Source organism: Anguilla anguilla, chromosome 3 (assembly GCF_013347855.1).
Source record: "Anguilla anguilla isolate fAngAng1 chromosome 3, fAngAng1.pri, whole genome shotgun sequence".
In the NCBI taxonomy this organism is placed as follows: domain Eukaryota; kingdom Metazoa; phylum Chordata; class Actinopteri; order Anguilliformes; family Anguillidae; genus Anguilla; species Anguilla anguilla.
In genome coordinates, this window is record NC_049203.1 from 18961348 (window position 1) to 18969675 (window position 8328).

The window sequence follows — 8328 nt, forward strand, 5'->3', positions numbered from 1 at the left end:
AAAATGAAAAAAGTAGTTACTATTTTGAGTTCATTTTTGCACTCATGCTCCTCTTACTCATCAATTCCACAGAGAACACTCAGCTTTGATGGTTTGCGTGAGCAGGGACTGCACACACAAATCACTTTCATTTCACTCAGTTGCCATGTAGTCTGTTCTAAATAATTTCTATAACTACAACACCCACAGTTACTCCCCCCCACCAAAAGGTATTTGCAATCATGTGATGAAATTGATAATGTATGAATTGTGTGATCGTGAGTGAAATTATTTTTGAAAGTGCTTATTCGAGCAATTTGAATTAAAGCCATTGATCATTCAGTCACTGAATAGAATGCTGGAGGAGAAAGGTATACACTTGTATCTGGCTGGGTACCATCACCTGCTGCCTATGGGGGGGGGGGGGGGGGGAGTGCAAAAACCTGTATTTCTTTACTAAATTGTTTTTTTTAGAATTGAAAACTCATATTAATCGTTTTAGAGTCATTTTAAGCTTAAATATTTACGAAAGTGATGGAAGGAGGGAGGGTGGAGTGATTTTAAGGTCTAAATGCGCAATGGAGTCACCTCTGGCCTTTCTACTGTTAAGGCAGCACTTGTTGGTGCATGGATGAGTCTTGAATCTGGGTTATGCCAGTGCTGACTGGCTGGTAGCTCAAAAGAGTGGCATTCAATTGATGATCATGTCACTATGGGAGGATTCAGTTGGTTAGGGGTTACATCCCTGGTCAATCCGGTGCCTTTGGACTGCATGTCAAAGCTGTTCAAGAAGGGCGTTCCTCCAATACGAGCCTAGCTGAAGTCTGTGGCGTAAATATAAACAGAACGGTGACAACACATGTTTCTGGGGAAATGGGGATGCCAAGGCTCTATCGAATCAGCAGTGGGGTTCACGCACAAATTTTAAAAAATAGTTTGTTCCTTATGACCAATATGATATGAGCCTTAATCATAATCGCTAACTGTTTCTTACCAGCTTGTGTGTATTTTTAAACCACACCTTCCAAATTTTGTCAGTACCATTTGCATTTTTAACTCTGGTCTGTACACTGGTAGCATCATTAAACAAGTCAAAATGTCTCCTTAGGAATAAAGTGCACATATCCGGCTGATGAACCCACTAACAGGGACTCTATCAGTGGGGAGAGTAAACACTTAATGAACGGGAGGCAGCCATCTTCTTACCTTCATAAAAGGCATATAAATATTCAAGTCTGTTTACATGACCAGTAACTAACCTGGGTTCTGTGGTATAATGGAAAAAGGAGACCCATGGGTCCTATCCAAATCCAAAGACACATGTTTATATTTGTAGGATCCTTGTGAGGATACTGTGTTTATTTTTATTTATTTTTTCTGAAGGTGAAAATGCATAATCCTGGGACTGGGATCTCTGTCAGCAATTTGCAAAATAGACCAGCCATCAGGGATGACCAAGGCTAATGCTGATTTAATGTCCCAGGGCACAAGGAAAAAATCCAGTAATGTCCATGAAAGATCCAGCTGTGCAAATAGAGAATATGCAGATTGCAGGATATTTACTTTGCCCTATATGAGAGTGTCTGTGAAGTAATTGGTTGAATATAATGACCAGGTGAGCTGGCTGTGCTTCCTTATTGTGTTTTTACATCTGTGAATAGGAGACATCACAAGGAAAATCTTACCTATCACTTCTGTTTGAGTTTACCTACTCACATCTGCAGGAAAGATCTGTAAGTGCACCACAGACCAAAGACTGTTGGCCTGTGGTTGCTAATACCAAATCGATTGGTGTCACTGCTCATCACTAGCAAGGTCTCACTATTGGCCCCATTGAACATACACACACATGAGAAACTGGCAACCAAATCAATATGAATCATCTTGCAGCGCCTGTCATCCATTCTCTCTATCAGTTTTCTGGAGGTATAGAAACGTCTCCTGGGGGGTGAGGTGGAAGAGAGTGTCAGGGACACTCGACACGTACACTCGACACGTACAGTCTCATAGATTTGAGCTCATCACGATTTTTCCTAAAACAAAAAACAGGCACAAAAAAGTTTCACTTTGACTAATGGTGTTTTGCAAACCTTCTCTTTGCAGTTCAGTAAGGTGGGGAACTGCTGAGAGAATGTCCTGCAACTTTGTATATCTTCAATTTAAATATTATTTCCTCCAAATTGAAGAATTGTATCCCAAGCAGAGGCATTTCATGTGTAAACACAGGACAGTTTCATTTCTCAGGCCACACCTGTGATGTGACAGGAAACTTAAGTTGTATTGGTCCTTTTACACCAGTGCACAGGGACCAATGTTTGTAAGAAGTCTAACCAAATTATTACCATGAATAGCACAGTAACAAACCCGTCATAAAACGATAATGTTATTGTTGTGATGCAAGTCCAGGCCTTATTTGGTTTATTTTCATCCACATCTTGAAAATACATATGTTCATGATTATTTATGCTTTGTGAAATCAAGAGATGAATGGACTTACGTAAATGCTTAATTTGCATCTCTGCAGAATGAATTTGCGCGCATACACAAATGCACACTGGCCTCACTTAAACCATTGTTAATACAATCAGTGGTAGGCATAAGCTAAACAATTACAAGTGGTAGCGGTTCAACAGTTTATTACCACTAAAAAAAAGTATTTTATCATAATTATTCAATAAGTGTGTTTTAGCAGAAATATTTCACCATACTGCCTGTACCCCCAGGGGTATGCAACTCCATTGTAATTTGATTTGTGAAACAGAGTAGAATTAATGGGGAGGTAAGTGTCCTGCCTACTCCCTTTCCCCCTCCCTTAGTCCAACTTTGAGGCGGCAAGGCCTCAATCCCACAGTCCCTTTCTCCATAAATCTGTAAGGCATATAATTAGTGATTTGGCTCGTCAGCAAACTCCAATTCGCTATGGTGGAAGCTGGTCATCAATCACGGATCTCCTTCCTCCTCTCCATAGTATTTTCCCAAATCCACCTACCAGCCTTGCGCATCTATATTCTGCCTGCCTGCCAAAAAATGGGCTATGTGAAGCTGTCATGTAGAAGACTAATAATGAAATGAAGACTAATGAAGACTAATACACTTTCTTAAAGTACAAGTCAGGAGTTATTTTGTCCCTGTCCAAGAAAATTTGAAGAGCCACAGTGATTTTGGCTTGCTAAAGCTCCATAGTTGCATTGCATGGTTTGCATCAGGATGCCACTGGACAAAAAATTTAGTATTGTGGATTTCATGGCCATCTGTTTGTAGCCTCATTGATAAGGGCAGTGTTAATTGTTTTTTCCCACACCCCATGTACTCTTTTTTTTTTTTTTTTTTTCTTTTATTCTATGATGCTCTGATTCAAATATGTTGACACCAGTTTTACAATACAATTAGATCACTTACTGTACATCGCTTTGAATAAAAGCATGTGCCAAATCATTGTAATGTAATGTACTTCTAAATCTGAAGGGCTTCTGTAAAATCTAAGACCCTAAAACATTCAATTATTCTGTGTGTGTGATCAAAGTCTAACACCTTCTTCAAATAGCGCTGGTGCTACAGTTTTTTCCAAAAAAAAAAAGAAGTGTGGGAGTGTGTACACAGCATGTTTAGCAATTTCTTCTGGTGTCATTTTGACTAAATAAATAAATAAAATAAAATAAAATAAACAAGAAAAAAAAAAATAATTTTTAAAAATTAATTTAAAAAAATACACACTTAAAAAATTAATTCAAAAAATGATTTAAAAAAAGAAAAATACACACTTAACTTCAGCATCACAGCTTTAAAAAAAAAAAAAAATTTTAATCAGAACTTATCCAAAGTATGTCATTCATTTTCTTGTACTGCAGTGATCGTATTTTGTGTAATGCTCAACTGTACTGCTGTTAAAGTCGTTCAGCTTCAACCCATCTGACCTCAATACCTTTGTTTTTGTACTTTTTCAAGTTACAGAGAATTCTGTTGTTCCTCTGAATTCGTCACTCCACTTGAATGTGGTCAGGTATAAAGCCTTTATTATCTTCCATGGCTGTCCCTAGTGATTGGATTTAGAGATGCAAATATATACATGAATTTATTTTCTGTGCATGGCAATGAAATGACCTCTTGAAATTGCAATTGCGTTAGTTCCGCTTCCAGTTTGAAATACTGAGGGCAAAAAGTTTCCCCGTACCCATAATGAGAAGCCCACAGTAATGTTGCATGAATTGATTTAGGGAGTCTTCCCTGTACTTTTTCATGCTCCCTTGTATTTACCTAGCCAGAAAGAAACCGGGGATTCTGCTCTGTGATTGAGGGCATTCTGCAGTATAAAACTGAGTCTTCTTTGTTGTGCGTACACACGCTGCCAAAGAGGATGTGAAGATCACACTGAATCCGTGCAACATGGCGTCCCGAACATGACCCTAGTCAGCCATCAATGAATGAGGAGAAAAGATGTAATGAGTCATATTTTTGAGTATCCAAAACCACAAAGGAGCAAAATTATTGAACCAATGCATGGTTTTATGGTGATGACGAGGCTACATTTTGTTGTCCTCTCATATCCACATGTTGCTGGAAATGTGAATCCTTTTTTTATTATACAAGATTCTATGAGCTGGCACCAATGTATCATACATAGCTTCTGGCTGATAGCCATTCTGAAGGAGAGAGACTGTGTGCCAGGGTTTTTCTTTCCTTCTGATCAAGCTTTATTAAAGCGACTCTTATCTCCTTTCAGTTTCCCTGATTGGAGCAGGCAATAAAGGAAGGGGCCAGCTCAAAGTCAGTTTCCATCAGGCAAATGCTAAAAAAATCCATTGCTGGGCTGCCTCATATAACCATTCACAAGAGGCACTAAATAAATAGTCTGAACTGCTGCTCTGAATTGACGCATGCAATTATCCCATTGTGAACACATTCATTACACATTACGGTTTCACGCTCTATATTAGTGTTGTGTGAATTTGTTTCCAATAAAAACTCAATTTCATCTCCTTATAAAAAGCCAAAGTGAGAGTTCTTAAGGGTATGGCTTTCTTCAAACTGTGGGCAATGTGAACTGGAAGACAAGAGACATAAGATTTTCTATCCACTGGAAATGTTTGAAGGGATCATGTGTGTGGCTGTGCATTTGTTCTTGGAGTTGTATGAGAAGAACGGGGTGCCAACTAAAACCCATCCTCTTTGGATGATGTCATGGCTTATTATGAATTGCACTGTTGCGTTGTCAGGTGTATAGTTGACCCTGGTGCAAAAAAGATCTGATATCAGGAAGTATCTTGACACTAAAAGCAGTATTTCTGATGAAATATTTAAGATGGTAGTGTTTCAGATCTGTCCAAAACAGAACACCTGTCATAAAAAATGATTTTTTTCCCCATAACTAAATCAATACAGGCATGCAATGAAAAATAGAACTGAAATGCATTTTTCCATATGTCTGTAGGCAGGCTAAGTAATGGCTCTTACTTCAACTCAAAAGAATGAATTCCATTGCTCTTAGTGTATAGTGTGTGTGTGTAGAATGAGGCTCAGACAAACTGATGTGTTTTGTACATCTGTAATATCCTTTAGGACAGCATCTGTGTTTAGGACTCTGCTCACAATCACACACTCACGCACACACGCGTGCGCACACACAGACAGACAAAATGTCAGGAACAATATAAATGCAAAGACATTCTCTCTTAAAATAGAACATGGATACACCACAAATGTCCCTTTGACAATCAGCTACTAACTAGGGATGCAACGGTTCATGTGAAGAACACAAACCTTTCAAGGATTTCTGTATATTATTTTAACCCCTTGCATAAGAATATTATTGTCTCCAGTTTGTATAGAGTCTGCAACAAGATGAGCTCACCTAGAAGCATCTCTGACCAGTACTGGCCAAGCACTCCGTATAGTCTATGGGTCCCACCATGTTGTTAGGCTTGCATAAAAAGATGCACATTGTTTCTCATGCATAAACCATGCATGCACATCAGCAAACAAGTTCTTGAGAAACAGAAAAATGTGTTAATTCAACTCTTCACAGATAACATCCAGCCCATCATGCAGAGTCACACACTTCAGTATCCAATCAAAAAAAAAAAAAAAAATAATCAAGATAAGTAATATTGAGAGTAATTCTGACTCTTGGAAAACAAACTCCCAAGGGTTACCTTTCAGAAGAGACCATGATTATGGCTGTATTCAAAAGAGTTCAAGAAGAGTAACTGTTTTATTTTGGGTATGCCATTTTCAGGCTTGTGTTAAAAAAGGGTTGCTACAGAAGGGGCTAAAAATATGGACACACGTGTTTCTTTGTATTTACGTCCATCTGAAATCCAACACAAACCAATGCATCAAGCCTAGCTGATATAGACCTCTCTCTCTCCACACAGTGATTTACACCAGTGCCCTTATCCCTGCATGGAGAGAGATATGTCATTTATGATAATCGAGAAAGATGTCTGCTTTCCCTGTAGTGATCCAGCAAACACCTTTAGGGATATCTAACCCTGGCAAATACTTTGGTTTAATGTATCGAAACGGCCATACTGCTGACACAGTACCAGCACACATCCATCAGCAAGGTCAGAGAAATCAAAGAGATGTCAGCAGCCCTGTACTTTGCTCATGGAAGGTCATGTTGTGGACCCCAGTTTGCACTGAGCTCAATTCAGTTGAGAAGTACCATGACTCGTACTTCTCTTCCTGGACTTGCTCAGTCAGTGCGCCTGCTTTCACCTGCTAAATTCAATACACCTGCTCATGGGACTGCTCCATTCAGTACACCTGCTCCCAGTCCTCAAGAGTTTAAGGACAGAGTTGGTTTGAAAAGTTCTCATTGAACCGTAACATCCTGCATCTTGACTTTTTGGCCATGGGAGAATCTCACAGCAGATGTTGCCCATTTTCTCAAGCCATTGCAGATTCTGTGTGATTTAATGATGGCCTCTCAGGAAGTCCTTTAGTGTCCAATTAGCGGGTGGCGGTGAGGTGTCCCGCTCTGTGCTGGGAACTGAGATATCTGATAGTGAGACAGGCTGGAGAAAAGAGCGGATGAGACCTGGGGGACAGGAAACCCACTCAGTGAGATCGCTGTTTCTGTTACACCCTGCTAATTACGAGTGTCTCTTCATCACAAGCTGACGAATCCAGCAAAGCATGAAAGAGTGGGTTAAGTTGAAACGTTAGAACACTTTCAAGAGTGCATCTAGTAAATTCACCATATTTTCCTGTGACTGTCTTAACTAATTATCTTTTTTTATCCAAATACAAGCACATCAATTAAAAAAAAAAAAACGATAACCAATCGGCATCTGATTATTTATTTCAATCTAATGTTGTGCCATTACCTTTGTAACACGTGTTTAAATTGAATATGCTTTGTGCTTATTTCTTATTTTACTGACACACATTATTTTTAAAAAACCTTAAATTACATTATATGCAATTAAGTAAGCAGGAATCCACTGCAGAGGCATTATAATTAAATTAAATTAGCCACTAAAAATAAACAAAAACAAATTAACAAAGTTTATTAGTTTCCCATATCTCAAACAAGCCTCTGTGAAATTACAGCAACTCTTACTCATTTATTTATTTTATTAATTCTTCTTAGAATCCTCTGTAGGTCTTGCATCTGGATCTTTGTTCCAAAAGCCACTTCATTGGGGAAACATTGCCCTCTAGGGGTGTTCTGACAAGGAAAAAAATCTCTCATATATATATATATATATATATTTTATATTTTATATCAACTCTTCGACTTCATGGAATTTTTTTTCTCACCCGCCATCTAAGCTCCTATGGTTTAACAGTGCACTATTTTTGTTGGGAAGTATATTTGTAATTGATACACACCATAAATTATTCAAGAGATATGATGCAATATTCATCATTCAATGAGAGTATTATAATCTTGTGCATAGAAAGCTGATAATACTTGCGTAAACCATTATGCTTGGAATATTGGTTTGACTCAAAAACAGCTCTTTCCTCTCCCTTGTATTACTGTACCTTGGATGTGATTCTGGTAATTGCTGTAAAACAAAAGCTCTGTCATTAACAGATTAAGCTTTAGCTCTAACTCATTATTAGGCCCAACAGCTGGACTAAACATGAGCTGCCAGAACTCAGACAGCCATAAATCACCCAGAACAGCTGATTTAAAACAAACTAAAGGAAATTAAATGTCCACCCTTTGTTATGGTGACAATTCATATAGCAGACATGAACCGTAGGAACTGCAGTGCTGATCCAAAATCTACAAACTCTTCCATAACTGCTGCAAGGTCTGTTAAAATATGGACCAGATCAACCTCCTAGAGGGAGGTTTTTTTTAATCAAATCCTGCCAATTCTCAACAAGAAAGCA